Consider the following 17,504-nt stretch of genomic DNA (forward strand, 5'->3'; position numbering starts at 1 on the left):
CGTACACTTTTATAAACGTTGCATTGATAATACTTTTGCCCTACTCAGATATGACTACCATGCTAACTCGTTTTTGGAACATTTAAATGCATAACACCAGAACATTAAAGTTACTATTGAGATTGAAGCCCATCATTCTCTCCCATTCCTTGTTATAAAGGTAACTAAGAATGAAATTGCTTCCATAGGGGTATTTATAGGACGAAAACTTTTAATGGCCTTGGGACGGATTTTTATAGTACGTGTTTTTACAATTTTAAAATGAATTCCTTGTCCACTTTCCTTCACGGAGCCATTAACCTGACCTCAAGGTGTTCCTCGTTTCATGCTGAAGTGATTATCCTCACTGATTGTTTTAAGAATATTTATTACCCAACGGCGATTTTCCATAGAGCTCTCAATAAATTGCTTGATTTGAAACTTAACCTCCCACTTTTAGTCCATAGTTCCCCAAGTTATGTCTCTTTTCAACATTCCCTTTTTTACATGACAATAGATTTCGGAAAAAAAATATATCAGGCTATTTATCTAACAATTGCCCGCTCTTAATCTTGAGTTAACTTCATTAAACCCACAAACCATTGGATCTCTCTTCCATCTCAAGGGCAGGATTAGCCCCCGTTTACTTTCGGCGTCATTCACAGATATAATTGTCCTAGATTGTGACCTTGGCACTTACATCGGATGTACCAGGAGGCTGCTTAAAGTCCGAATCTCATCTCATCAGGGAGTTAGTTTTAGAACCTGCTGTCGATTATCTAATACCGAACAGTCCAATGTAGGAAATCACAGCAAATTCGTAAGACCTCACAGATGCTAAGGATTTTTGTATTGTGGGGAGAACCCGATATGCAGAAGAGTTAACCACACTCGAATCAATTATAATAAAATTAACTGTCCCTCCACTTAATCACCAATCAACTTCTACCCAGCTGCTGTTCATCGCTTAAAGTAGCTGCTGTAATCTCATGGTTTATATTCATCCTTATCCCCTCTTCCATTGGTTTTCTTTGTCAGTTTGCATTACACTACCGGTGTGGGTAGCCGTCTATTCTTTTTACGTTAGCCCTGTCCTTCTTCTGCTGTTCTGTAGTACTTTATATATATATGTATATAGTATATATATAAATATATATATATATATATATATATGTATAGATATATATATTATAATATATTATATATATATATATATATATTATATATAAATATATATATATATATAATATATATATATATATATATATATATATATATATATATATATATATATATATATGATATATATATATCTGCGTTAGTAAAAGTTGATGGAAATTAGATCCCACATGTGACCAAGAGGGACGCAAGGACTATTTTCATATATGTATCGGCATCTGTACATAATAATAGGTAAGATAAGGGAGTTTTGAAGAAGGCTGCTGACGAAACAAAGCTCTTCGGGCACCACCTTGAACAGTGACAGGCAAGGAAGCTATGCTATCAGTAACAACGGAATAAGAGATAAGTTATTTAACCTTCATTTTTCTTAGTAGCCTGGATCCACATAAAATCTCACCGGCGAAAAGAATATATTAGGTTTTGAACAAATAAACTTACGAGATTAGCGGGCTTATGGTCCACTGTAAAAACCAGTTAGCTTAGCCATACAACTCCAAAACAAAACGAAGACTGACATTCACCTATAAATTTCACAAAAATCCTCATGAAAGGAGCGTAGGTAGGAACACAAATAGTTGAATAAATGAGCAAAAGGACTGTGACTAAGTCATAAACTCATTTACATACACACATGCACAAGCATGCACAAAACCCTATACACACTATATATACGTATATAGTGTATATATATATATATATATATATATATATATATATATATATATATATATATATATATATATATATAGATATATATATATATATATATATATATATATATATATATATATATATATATTGTGTATGTTCAACTATTTGTTTGCCTATCTGCTTTCCTTTCATGAGAATTTTTGACATTTTTATAGATGAATGTCAGTCTTCATTTTGTTTTGGACTTGAATGGATAAGCTAAATGGTGTTTGCAGTGGACCATAAGCCCGCTAATCTTTTAAGTTAATTTGTTCAAAACCTTACGTCTTCTTTTCACCTTTGAGATTTTATGTGGTTCCAGACTTCCTCGCCTGTCCCTGTTTCAGGTGGTGACCCAAGAGATCCATTTTCCTGACTTTTTTCCGTCAGCAGCATTAAAAAAAACTATCTTATCTTACTGATTATAATACAGATGCTGTTTTATTGATGAAAATAGTCCCTATTGCCCTTTTTGGTCGCATGTTGTATCTAATTTTCATCTGCGTTTGCTAAGCAGTTGACACTCTTCACGTCTTTCCTTGGGGAAGATACATAGTGGTTCTAAAATTATATAAAAAATGGGTTCTTGCAACAGCTGCATTAGATTTATGTTCGACCTTTTTCGAACTTGTTGGGCTTTTTATGAAGTCCTAAACAAGGATAAAGCTGGTTCCATCCTTCGTTCATGACATTTATTTCCCGAGAGTGAATTTCTCTACATTCCTCTATACGTCTCACTTCTTCACTTTTACCTGAGCCATTCAAATGGCCCGTTTTTTTACCTTTAATTCTTACGACTATGAAACTGATACATAAGAAGTCTGCGTACTTCTGCGAGGCCTAGGGAGCACTCAGGAGATCATATGAGCACTCGAAAAACAAGAGAGCTCTAGTCAAGAAAGCATAGGGGAAAAACATCAGTTGAACTTGTACTAAAAGTCATGCCTGACCAGGAGCGTTAAGTCGAGTTCTATTTTAAATAGTACAAGTGCTGGCAGGAGGCCAAACTTTATTTAGTATGCAAATACAGGTTTGAGCAAGTCTAGAGTGAACTGAATAATCTGGATGTTCTTTGTAAATTTTCATCATAGTGGCTTGGGGTAAGATACTACAAGTAATACCTTTTAATAGGCTTAATTTCGTGGAATAGAAAAGTATTTTCACATGATTATGAATGCCCACCACTTCTAACTGCAAAGGCATATAAAATGAATATTTTGGCATATAATACCTAAAGAGTTTTTTTGTACTCCGGAACCCAGATAAAAAAAATCTTGGAAATGAGAAGAATTATGCATAGATAATAATTGATGTAGTTGCCTTGTTTCCTTTTCCCTTGCTAGGAGGTTATGAGCGGAATCGTATATAAAAAAATTTCCTCCTGTTTTGGGTAGTCATACCTCATAAGATTCTCGGCCATGAAAATATATTTTGGTATTTGATTATAAAATGCACATAAAATCTGTAACTCCATTAACAAAAATTATGTTTGTTGACATATTTTTATTCCCAAAAGAAGCTGAGTAGAAACACGGAAGAAAATACTACGAGAACGAAAAAGTTGCCTTTCAATTGAATGTATGAATTATAGAGAATTACATGGTATATGTGTTATCTTTTAACAAAAGATACAAAAGATAAATAAACACGTAAATTGAGGATACACTGCCATATAAATAAAAGATTGAATGCACTAATTAAAAATAGTTGAGATTTTTATTTGAGCCACTTTAGTGTTTAAGGTGACCGTCTATCAGAAGTCATAAACAAGTTTTCTTATATTTTTGAACACATTACTAGAACTTCCTTAGTATACACAAATTTATGTTAAAAATTTTGTCTCACGTTGCCATGGACCATAAAAATGACTGATTAATTCATAAAGTAAACTTCCTTGTGTCAAATGAGCAAAATCAAAACAGGTTTCGCTGGACTGAATTTTGAGCATGGAAACTTAAGTTGTTCACCAGTACATCCCATGAAAAGTTCAAGTAAATTTAGTGGAGATAGAATGCTTTTTCAGATATAGAAATAAATAACACACAAACCATCGCTGATGACCCCAGCTCCAAAAACTGAATATGGCAACATTAATGAATAACAAGTAGACTAATAAAGTTAATTTGTTGATTTTAGCATTGATTTGATTACAGGATCAGGCTGCAACAGATGCGTTCTAATAGACCAGAGGTACTGGGAGCGCGCGCGCACTTAGTTTGGTTGTGGTACTATGGATTATCAGCCCAAAGAATCGCCTATGAGACTGGCGTGAGCACAACAACTGTCTATCGATGGATCCGGAGGTGGAAGAGAGAAGGTCACGTTTATTCGAAGATAAAACGAAAGCATAACCCACTCCCTTCTTTGCCACATGGATTCGGTTACATACAAGGCTCCTCATTCTATGATAAAAGACATATTACTATGTAAACGCATTTGTGATGATGTTTGAGTGTTGCTATGTATAAAGATAAACGAAACTACCCAAAGATATTTAGTTGTAAACCTCGTACCTATTAGAGAAAAACCAAAATATCAAGATAATAGGACCTTACTTTTTTTTCTTATAAGGAACATCATTGATTGACAACACTAGAAAATCTAAAGCACGGCATATTTAGAAAAAGAAGTTTTTAGAAGGAGTAATCGAAATCAATATACAGCAAATTGGGCCAAGGCTTATGAACTTTTTATAACTCCTCCTCGTGTAAAATATTCCTAAAATAAAGTGAATTCGATATTAAGGGTAGCTGTGATTTAACATTTTAAATGATAAAAATGACACGCATGAATTAGTGACAAAACTGCTATACAATAGCCCGTTACAAACTCGGTACTTGTCCTTTATGCATGACAGAGTCCAAATCAACTTACTTTATTTCTTTTGAATTCAAAATTTTTTCTACTAAGAAGCTTGATCAAAACGAGTTTCATTCTTTCATACCCCATCGTCTCCATACGGTGTTAAGAAAAACATTTATGGAACATTTACTACCGACTCCTCGATGTTTGGTCACTGATCAATAGAAATCATCATCAAGTTCTGGGTTGATGGAGGTACTTGACGAACCCCGTGCTCAATCAGGGGTAGACAAGTATTCTTAAAAGTATGAGCATTATGGTCGAAAGTTTTCTGACACATTTCAGCATTATTTACTGACGTAACATTCTTGGGCATTTATCAAGTATTCTGAGAAGTTTTATGCAATAAAAAGAGTTTCAAATAAATAAAACAAGGCATACATAACATCACATGCTGGATGTAAAAATGGAAAATATAAGACAATATACGAATACAATATAACTTTGGCGTGTTGCACGCATGAGAAAGAAACCACAGGAACCCACGTTATACCTCATACCTAAGCCATCCCAAGGAAAAAGCATAATTGTCAACTTGAAGAAACCAAAGAAGGTGTACGAGAAAATGATGCAGATAGTGTCCTCATTTATCATTTACCATGAATAATATCGTCAATTCGTGCTAACCCATTTATAATTAATGTACCGAAATCTTCAATGAAATCATTTTTCTTATTCCTACAAATCTCCACTACAGATTATTTATACAAAACCGTAAAGTATGCTAACACTCATACTAAATAAACATGTTACGCCAAGGTCCCAGGATTTATCATAAAAAATCTAAAAGATTCCTGATAGAGAAGTAAGTTACATACCTATAAGACTTAATAATCATCATGCAACGTATTTGTTTTAGAGATATTCAGTTCCCCAAAAATGATGGATTTTTTATTGGTTACCTTTACCTGTCTACTGCAGGAAGAAAATTAGGAATCTTCAAAGAAATATTAACGTATTATTGGAATCTCATTCTTGTTTTTGCTTACAGATCCTTCAGAGATGTTTTAGTAAATGTAATAAAATTAAGAACACGTAAGAGAATAGTTGCTCCATTTTCATAATCTACTTCTGTTTTCAAATTTCAGGGGTGATCATTCAGCACTTTTTAATCTTCTTGCTCCTAATCAAAGATGCTAAAAGCAAGGGATCAAATGCAAATTTTGGTGAAGCTACAACTAATGCCGATTATGAAACTGGTAAACAAGAATCATTGAAAGATGAAAGACAGAAAGCGGATTTGCGCCGCCCTACCAACCTATCAGCAGATATGGTGACCCCGCATAAGAGTAAAAAATTATCTAACGAAAACGGAGAGTCCACCATTGGAGAGTCAATTGCAAAGATGGCATGGCAAGCAGTAGAACACTATAGAGGTGGCTGTCATTTTGCTCTAATAACTCTCAATGCTAACAATCAAATAGTGCAGCATTTGATAAGGTTTGTGATGAACAACTTCTTTCTTATCGATCTTTCTTTTAAGTTCTTTTATCCTTAGCACTCCATTAAATATTTTTTGGCTATCTAAGGCATTTCCAAAACGTTCCTATGTCTATCGCTTACTCTTCATGTCTTTGCATACCTACTTTTATCCGGTGAAATAAATATCCATTTAATAGTGTCATATAATTACTGTTTTATGCAGTGTGCTCTTCATATGAAGATGACAATTACTGATAAACTCTGGCTAAATTCTGTATAATATTAATTATCTTGGTTATGAGAAGTTTTAAAACATTTGATTTATGGATAATAAGTATTCGAACATGTATTTTAGTACTATATATATTCTAATGTTAATCCTTCTACTACTTATATACTATGTGATTTTTAAGCGATGTTCTAATTTGGAAGGACCAGGAAGGGATACATTTCATAAAGCAGATCAGTACTAAGGGAAATATTTAATGAATTCTATGATGCATTTTGACCATAAGTAGCATATTTTACAGTTTTGTAACACGTCTAAGTTTACCTAAAGTAATCACAGCTAAATGAAACTTATGTCATTCCAACTTGTAGAAAAGTCATTTTACGTGAGGATATGCTAATGCGTCTAATTATAAAACTCTCTGAGAGGTTTGCGAGCTGAGGGCTTAAGAAAATTCTTGTAAAAAAAACTAGAGTAATTGAGTTATAATCATTTGGCATTCCATACTACGTTTCTTATTTTCAGGTACAATGGCTTTTCACTACAACCCTTGGTCTTGATAGACGTTTCAAAAAGTCTTCTGAACGAGTCGCATTCCCAGAACTCACTGAAAGGTGTCTCAACAACTGTTTGTAGAGCATTTTTAATCGACTTCAGTGCTGGTGATGACGAAGATTCAATGTTCAGGTAACGTTTGTACTGTTGCCATTTCCTTTCTTACCTGTGGAGTTTATGATGTATAGCTAGTATTTGATTTCAAGGTAATATGCTGGCACGGGCTCTTGCTCTTGTACAACCCCGTAAAAATATCGAGACCTATCATGGGTAAATACGAGTAACAGCCAATTATTGAAAAACACACACACACACACAGGTTTCTGGGAAATGGCAAGATTCACGTGTGGTCTGATGCGTGGGTGGTCCTGGTTGGTAGACAATCCAAAGCCAATGAATCACTTCGTCACTTTGTGTTTCGCAACTCTCGCAGGCCTGTGTTTCTTGGGCTGAGCGATCGATTGCTTAAGATTATGAGGACCGAAGATTTTGCACGGAAAAATGGCGACTCTACAAATGCAGTTTTCGAGAGGGAAGACAGATGTAAGTAAATCTCGGAAATAGTTGGCGTAGTCTGTTCTTGCATACTTTACTAAATTTGCTATTCATGTTCTATATTTGAATATACAACTTTATATACTGTAATAAAAAAAAAAAAGAATTTGGTCTGCATGAATATTTTAAGCAAAACAGATCTGTAACACTTTGCTATCAGTAATGACAAATTAACATGGAACTGAATGACAACATTATTAGTGATCTTTCTTCACTCAGTAATGTATTCTCTTTGGTATTTGTCCCTAAAGATATATCAGTATACAGCCGTTGCCTATATTGCGACAAAGGTTATCCCTCGGTGAAGCTCCTGTTTCGATGGCAGTTGGGATCAGATCTTCAGTCACCACTGAACCCGTTCCCTGGTAAGTCATATTTTGAGCTAGAGCTAAAAGATGAAACTTAATCTTCATTATGCCTTTCAATTACACTGAATAAAAGAGACGTGAAATATGAACCATTCAACCAAGTTTCTTAACCCCTGTAAAATCAGTAAAATAAGTAGACCTTGGTACTGACCAACAGTCTTAAGCATTATCAGATGTATCCTTAATAGGTATAAATAAAACATAAGCTATTATTCAATCATCTATTTGTTTTCATGATATAGCGTCAGAAGGAATGGATGAATTTGCAAAACCATTAGTTTCTGAATAGGCTGTAAGTGGTTATCATTTCGTAAAGTATATAAGACTAAATGAAAAGGTATACAAAAGCTTTGACTTAGATACATAAGCGTTACAAAACATTTCAGGCTCTTTATGAGCTTAATTTTCTTAACATCCATGAACTATTAAAATCAAGTAGCAGAAATAAGTAGTACACCGTTCGTATCGGCAAGAAAAAAAATCTGGAAGAGTTTTATCGTTTAAACTCCATTCGTTGTCTCAAAAGTAGACCTTGCATCCAGAATCCCAAGGTCAACTAATTGACTTATATATAAAACAAACATAAATCGATATTGTCTATATATATGTGTGTGTGTGTGTGTGTAAGGTGAAGATGTAAAACATTTTTTTATTAGGTTAAACACTAAAGTATGCCAGTTCTTTATAGGACGAACAAATTTTAAAAGAAATTGTGTACATTTCCAAAGCCTTGATATTTCATGAAGACTACTTTTTAACTGTGCACTCTCTCGTTAAAATAGCTACATTTTACAAAGATGCATCTATACATCATTAAGAAATTTGTTGCATAAACATATCACTGAATCTGTTTTTCTTTCAGATCAGTTTGCTGATTTCCACGGAAGAAGATTCAGGACTGTTTCAATGCCAACATTTCCTTTCAACTCATATCCAGTCAATCCTAAAGAAAATGCACCTAAAATCATTCTGGACGACTGTTTGGACCAGAGGCTTCTTGCTACTCTTTCGACGTATTTGAATTTCACGTAATTTTTTTTCCTTGGTTGCCTCAGAAAGAATAGCGAATGGTAAATATTTCTGAGAAAAGTAAAAGTATGAAACAGCTTTATAATACTGTTACCATACCCTTTCTTGAACGCTATAAGATTGTGTACTGTAGTTACAAACACTCCTACTGCCTTGTCATGTGCGTTTCAAGAGAATGGTGTCGAAGTGATAGGCAAATTGTAACTCTGAAACTGGCTGTCCATATAAAACCTAGAGATATATGAAGTTCAGCTGTGCCTCCAAGATAACAAGCATTATTTTTAAATCAAATAACATTCAGGCTTGGGTGAATCCCTTAGCCGACAGAAATGGTAATATACGCTTTGGGAAAGGAGAGAAAGACGCCGAGACGGAGAGAGAATAGTGGTCGAAATCATTAATCGCCTGCGAAACAAAAGTGATGTTAGATAATATACGTAACAATTACATTGCCAAGACACAGAAAAACATTTTAGTATCCTACTCCCAAATTATATTCACGAAAGTTATTATTATTAATATTATTATTATTATTTGCTGCTAATGAATGATTACTTTATTAGGAAGACAAAACCCAGGCTATTTTCCTTTATATTCATTTTCAAAGTCATTGAGTACAACTGGACATACAATGACCAAACAAAAAAATAATTTATCTCTATTCCAGATATGAGACTTACGCCCCCTGGACTCAACAATTTGGAGTTAGAACGGAAAGCGGTAACTGGACCGGATTAATAGGCACCATCCAGTTTAATATAGCTGACTTCACTACCATCGTGGCTCCGACGAGGGAGAGATTTGAAATTATAGACACGACGAGAGTCTATCTATCTGATGTGCTGTCTGTTGTGTCTCTAAAACCAGACCTCATTCCCCAGTACCTCGTGATTGTCAGGCCTTTTAAACGTATGTGATTTTATATCGCCAAAGTAGAGTGAAATTATAGAGTTCAAAGAGTAATCCTCCCTCTGTCTGTCTCTCTCTGTCTCTCTCTCCTTATTCTTCGAAGCATGTATATAAACATTGACACAAACACACACTTAGAAAGTAGGTTACAAGGTAAACAAAAAGATGAACATCAGATGGTTAATTGTCAAAAGGATAAAAATCAGAGATAATCAGGATAATCCAGCACCACGTGGTCGCAAACAAAAACCATAGATTTAACCATAAGAGAGACGGAAGCGTAGCCAAACAATATCCAGAAACCTTTATAAGTCCTTAATATATTGATTTTGTTGCTTATATTTACCAACAACTCTTTTAATTATGAAGGAATCGAGTTTTTAAAAAAACAAGTCTTAAATTTAGGACGCTTCCATTAAATGACTTGATGAAAGAAGATTCAATTATATTCTTTTTAGCCGGACTAAGGATCTTGCTTCATTCCAGTGAAGAAATAATGCATTCGATATTTGGCCACTTCTCACAGAATATTGGTGTAGTTTGATTCGTTGTGAAAGTGATTTTGCCGATTTGTCAGTAATATATTACAAGGAATTTCATGTTTGCAGCCAGAAACATCTTTAAGATAGTTTTTTATTATTAAATTCTTAACATTAAAATGATTGTCGGGACACAAATAAAATCCAGTTAAATTCTCTGCTTTCTCTGCGTGTCTGTAGCCTGCTGTTTATTGACGCAGAGTTTAAAACTATTTATGATATTGCCTTGAAACTTGAATACCAAAGGACTTTTGTAGATGTAGCATGGAAAAGAGTTATTTTAACTAATGACAAACTTGAATTTAGTGAACATAATATTCTCAATTTACTGTATGATGAAAGGTTTTTAGACATTCCTAGAATTGTAAAGCTTTTCTACATAAATGATATTTTCAGTCATTTTAATGTTAAGAATTTGATAAATAAAAACTATATATATATATATATTATATATATAATATATATATATATATATATATATATACTATATATATTAATTGAATATTATATAATATATATAATTTATATACATTTATATATATATATATATATATATATATATATATATATATATATATATATATATATATATATATATATATATATATATATATATATATATATATATATATATATATCTATAATACTGAACGAAGTGATTGTTTATGCACAGTAAATTATGTTGGGCACTGTATTTGAGATAGAAGCAGATTTGTACTTGTTGGAATCTGTGTGAGATTTGTTCGTGAGACTTGTGTACTAAATGTAATTCGTCTTTTGATGGCCTCTTCATAACATACAGAGTAGATTGAAATTACCAACTAGTGGTGAATGGCCTAAGAATGAAGTGTTCCTCCCATAACCTTAGATTATCTTTATCGGAATGCAGTTGATGTGTGGCTGTATGTCGTGCTATCCATCGTGGTTTGGGCCATCACTCTTTGGCTGTTTCAAAGAATCTGGGCCGGCTACAGTGGCGGACGAGCAGTGTCTTTAGGCCGGTGCGTTTTCTACAGCTGGTCTATCATTTTGGAAAATGCTCCCGATGAAACTCCTAAAAATATAACAGCAAGGGTTAGTTCTTTTTGTGGTGAGATGCATGTACATTTCTAGAAGTTTTTATCTCATGGACTGACTAAACATACGCCCAATATTTTCATCTAAACCGAACTTTGGGTATATTAAAGCATTAAAGAAATCGACACGGGATCATTTGATCATTAGATCAAATTAGTGTATCTCTTCATAAGAGAGCTGTATATTTGCAATGTGGCCAATATAACAAGGCATGATAACCTCTCTTTGGAGATATACTTTTCAAACTTGATGTCAAGGTTCAGTATTGAAGACGTATTGCGTATTTATTTATATTAATATTATATATATATATATATATTATATATATATATATTTAATATATATATATAATAAATATGAATTAATTGGTAAATAAGTGTGCGCAATTTAGTGAATAAATCTAGTCTAAAAATAAAAATTTTATGTAATCATACATGTGACTCTGTCACATACAGATCTTGGCAGTATAGATAATAAAGTTTATTTTGTAAAGATATATAGACGATTGCATGGTCAAATCTAGCCAAAAGTAATAACTTAATGTGAAATAATCCGTACTAATCTTATTGCACTGTTGAATATTATCTACGTACTGATAATTCCTCCACTTCAGATACTCCTAGCAGTCTGGCTAATCGGCTGCTTGGTAACAACAACTGGATTCAGATCATCTCTCGTGGCGCATCTTGGCGTCCAGGGGAAAACCAAACCTATCGACAGCTTCAGAGACCTCGTGGAAAAGAAGAATTTCAAGTGGGGGATCGAAGCCTACTACTTAACAGGACTTCCACTTAACTACTTCCAGACGACGACTGACCCGGTGGTCCAAGAAGTTTACAAACACATTGAGGTGATAAGTTTGCGTTTCCTTTTGCAGTTTGTAAAAATAAAGAAGCATGAAATACAGATTAATTAAGGTCCTGGTCGATTCGTTCTTCTGAAATCGAGATAGGATGAGTACTCGTGACTGATCTCCGGTTGTAGTTTTACTCATTCTAATGGCTTTAACTATAACCGGATGATCAGCGTCATTTACGTTGGATTGGTAATTCCTTAACCTTTGCTGTAACAATAGAAATACCCTGTAAAACTAAAAAGGTGATAATTTCTATAATAATAAAGCAATGGAAATGCTATTAACTATTTTTTCAAGATCACATTAGCGTTAAGATGAATAGATTCTTAGAATGTTTATCTATTATCGAATGTGAAATAATAAAGTTTAATAAGAAGCAGATGATGTCAAAGACATAATGAAATAGGAAATTTCTATACTGAATACAAATATTTCCTTCCAATTTGCCATCAGATAATAATCGGTTGTACTCTAGGGACCGACGGCGTAGTTTTAAATCCATGAGTGAAAATATAATACTATTTTGTCCCGTTGTTTGATTGATTAACTGGGTTATCTGGTGTCACTTATAAAGGAAAGGACATGACTGAGTGATAATGAATTGTTAATGACAATGACACCAAGGACAGAAAATTCTCATCTTTGTTATTGATAAATCACGATGTTTATCAGATAAACTATTAAATGTTCTGCATTTAACTTTTAATTTTTCTTTCACTTTTATACGTATCACTCAACAGCCTTTGGAAAACAATGAAATAGCTTTCGAAAAGATAATAAAAGGAAGCTATGCCCTGGTTACTTTCGAGATGCGCGCGCACACTATCATTAACTCATACTACACTGATAACTACGGCAATACTGCGTATTATGTCAGCAAGGAAGGTTACAGCTTAGTTCCGTACTTCGGATGGGGTTACGGGTAAGTACGATGCATTATGATATTTACGTTACATGGTATTTTTGGTCTTTAGTAAACCCTTTTGCATCATAAGGTTGAATGCTTCACATAAAATAAGATGGAAAAAACGATTAAAACGATCCACTACTATGCGACTAAAGTTAGAATCTATCATGGCATCGTAACTAACATATTATTTATCACACAGGAAACATAAAAAAGTGGATTATAATTATCGCAATAAATCTCTATGTAACGGTGCTAAGATTTATCTATCATGGATGAGCAATCCTTAGACATTTTTAATCATAAAATTTATCACTATGAACAAGATGAGTTTTATCAGTAATATCTTGATCATAACAAACATTATTATCATTATGATAATTATCATTGATAGTTAACTCTTATCACCATTATAATAAAAAAATTAAGATTATACTAACTATGATTATTAGCCATATATATTTCTAATTATTGGTTTTATTAATGCATCAACATTCCTTCTTAGACTTCAGCAGTAATTACCATTAGCATTTTAGAAGCACAGTAGAAGTATACATATAATTAGGTTCCATTTATGTTATTCCAATGTGCATTGTATGTATATAAAGACAAATGCAATATTTTCCAAGATATTATGTGGTTTGATATCGTTCTCATCATGCAACAACGAGGCGCTAAAAATAGTCTCACGTAATTAGAAAATTTACATCTAAGTCTGGAGAATGTACTTTATGTTCAAAGGCCTTTGTGATCATTAAAGATTCACTATGGAATATTTTCAAAATACATTAGACTTTAAAAAGTACTTTTACAAGTGGGATGGCAGGCTTTTTACAAAAAAAATATCCTTAGTGCTAATACTTATTGTATTTTAGACTCGAGGTTCATGAAATAGCAGTTTTTCCAAAAATGAAAAGCACCTGATTTCAGGCGTAGAGCTATTATTTATTATTCCCTGGTATACATTTACTTATCACCTTTTTCTGTAACTTGCCTCTCTGTGCAGAACCCAATATGTCGGTCATATTTATTCATTTATCACCATTTCCTAAACTTGTCTCACTCTGATTTCTCTCTGGAGCCCTCTTTGGTTTATATTGAATGTAGACTTTGTCCATAAGGGTATTCAGTTGAAGTTTTAAAGATAGAAACAAATATTTTTATATCAACGTACTAATTTCATGAAACTTGTTTCTTTTCAGAAAAGGAACACCTTTTCGTGACAGATTCGGTATGATCCAGGCAAGACTGAACGACGCAGGAATTATTGATTATTGGACGAAAGACGTCATTGCAATGAGGGTCAGGACAAACAGGAAAGAAATGAATTCGGGATCCTTAACTAGTCAAAAAGTTCAGATTAACCAAATACCAGTAAGTTGCGGTTGTCCTTATATCTGTTGTATCAGTCTTCTGAATTTTTTGTTGATGCTTTGCTAATGCCATAGAGATCATTGGTAATTCCATGGAAATCTTTGCTAATTCCATGGAAATCTTATCTAATTCCTTAGAAATCTTTGATAATTCCATGGAAATCTTTGCCAATTCCATGGGAATATTTTCCAATTCCACAGGACTCTTTGCTAATTCCAAGGAAATCCTTGCTAATAACATGGACATCTTTCCCAGCTCCATTGAAGTTTATGCTAGTTCCATAGACATCTTTGTCAATTCCAAGGAATATTTGATAACCAATACATAGAAATGTGTGCTAGTTTAATAGAAATCTTTAAAAATTTCATGGAAAACATTGACTATTCCAAGGAAATCTTTGCCTATTCCCAAGAAACGCTTGCTAATTCTACGGAAATCTTTGCAATTCCATAGGAATCTTTGCTAATTCCATGGAGGATAGTGAATGATTCAAAACTATTCTAATTTTCCCATTCTCTCTCCGTAGGGCCAACAAGCAGTCAAACTCCGAGTGATTCATCTGGGAGGCGTCTTTTTGATTCTGTTACTGGGATATATCATTTGCTTCCTCATCTTTCTCGGCGAAAGGCTCATGGCACCAACCTCAAAGGTATCTCACAAATAGAAAGCCTTCTCAGTGTTTAAATAAGTCAAGGATACGCTTTTTTTAAAATAACTTTGCAGCCATGGTGTATGATAGTTGATATTTTGTGATGGTTTTGTATATTATTCTTTCATTTTCCTAGTTTTAGCGTTCCTATACAGAATATACATAAACCAACTTTCCTTCGGTCTATCATTTCATCATTCCTCCCCTGTCTATTCTTCTGTAATCTAGTTTATTTATATATTTCATTTCTTCCCTCCAACGTTAATATTTGAAGTTATTTCCATTTATTATAAAAAATTATGTGTAGAAAATCAGTTTACTGTTATTATTGAATATGGTTAGGTTTTTCCTGTATTTCCCCACTGATAGAAGTAGGTTCTTATTTCCCATCCAATGTTAAGTGTCACCAGTTTTGTGCTTCATTTTTAACTTTCACTGTTCATTGTTAGTTTCACTGTTCATTTTTAAGTCCATTACATTAAAATTTGGATCCTTTTGTACTTCATTAATTTATACAAGATCCAGGTAGCAACTACTTCTTAGAATCATTTAGAATCACATAGATTAAGAAATAAACTTCGACCCAAAATCATCATGTATTAGGCAATAGAGAATTCTAAGAATATGTGCTGTTGTGAATCACTTAACACTGTATAATTTCGAGTTATTCACCAAGAATTTATCCAGAACGTAATCCCATTCTTTCATATTAATCTATAGGGCAGTTAAGACATTAAGTCCATTCCATACTATTGGAAGTAATATTAAACTATTACTTAGCTCAAAACACCATATGGAAGCCTAAGATATTTTGAACAAAGAAACTAATTGACAGGTAGAGTTTAATAAATTTCTTTATTCTTCGGTATATTTCTGTAAAATATGTCATCCTCGTAACTGGTCTAAATAAATTTCACAGAGTATATAATATACAATTAGTAGGAAGGATAAGTATAGTTTGCTGGGTAGTAAGGCTTATCGTAAGCTGGGTATGGCATATAAGCAGCCTCTTGATACTGGCTGTACTGAGGATACTGACAGGGGGACCTCTCCTGACATCTCCTCCTCTGAACAGTTCTCGGATCACACTGCAGACGCAGGAGACCAATGACCTCAGATGCTGATTTCTCAGGCATCGAATTCACGGTGTCCACTATTTTCTGGTCCTCCTCTGCCGTTGTGGTGCGGGGTCGGCCGCTTCGAGGCTTGGTCTCTACGTTCCCTTCCTTCTGCCAGCGGCGGATCCAGCGATATACTGTCGTGACGCTCGTGCCAGTTTCTTGAGCGATGGCTCTGGCGGACATTCCGCCTACCCACATGCAGACCATCTTCGTCCGGCCGCACAACACTGCTAGCTTGTTTGGCGGGTACTTCTCTGCCATTCCCCTTTCCTGAAAAGGTCTTCGTTAATTGTACTATAGCATCAGAAGGGTTCAATGTCTAATTTATAAGATGTCAGTGCGATTTAACTAAGACATATTTTGTGATTGTACACTGTCTGTGGAGACATGTAACATCAATATATGCTTATTTTATTTTATTTTTTTTTTTTACAAGAGCAGCTTCATTTAAAACAAAGGAGGGAATAAAGTCTAAAAAAAAAAAAAAATCTATCCAAATTTCCTGATGAGAAATCTTTATGTGTATATATGTGTGTGTGTGTGTGTGTGTGTGTGTGTGTGTGTGTGTGGAACAGGAATCACAAGTATGAGACAAAGTTTAAAATAAAATGTCCTTGCTTGCAGCATCTTTTAACTAAGACAAACGTTTGTGTTTCGTGTCCATTACTTGATTTCTGTTTTATTTTACCCTTCACAGAAAATGCAAATTTTAGGGTTATCATGGTAATTACAAAAGTCTATTGCTATGGGGTAAAATGTTTACTTCATAAGAAAGCGGAAGCTATTAGAGAATTATATGATACCAGTAGGGTACCATAAAGGCGACAACTCACGAAGCTTCAAGTTAAACCATCAAAGGGTTAACTAGGTATCTCGGAACTCTCTGCTATGTAAACGTTTTCGTTATAGCCTTCCAACAACACACTGCTTATAATATGACAAACGATACAATGCAAAATTATTCATTATAGCGAAGGTGAGACGACGTAGTTTAACTAAGCCTAGTATTCGAGAAAGCTATCGAATTTGGTGATGAAGTCATCTATTTTGAGAAAAATATAATGCAATAATAAAAAAATCCTTTAAATGTTAATTTACGATATTTTGGAAATAGATCTTATATGGGATGAAATTTAAAGATATAAGGTTTTATTTGCCGAAATAATTTTTCTTCTAACTTCAATACTTTTGAAGATATAAG

Source organism: Macrobrachium nipponense, chromosome 39 (assembly GCF_015104395.2).
Source record: "Macrobrachium nipponense isolate FS-2020 chromosome 39, ASM1510439v2, whole genome shotgun sequence".
Taxonomy (NCBI): domain Eukaryota; kingdom Metazoa; phylum Arthropoda; class Malacostraca; order Decapoda; family Palaemonidae; genus Macrobrachium; species Macrobrachium nipponense.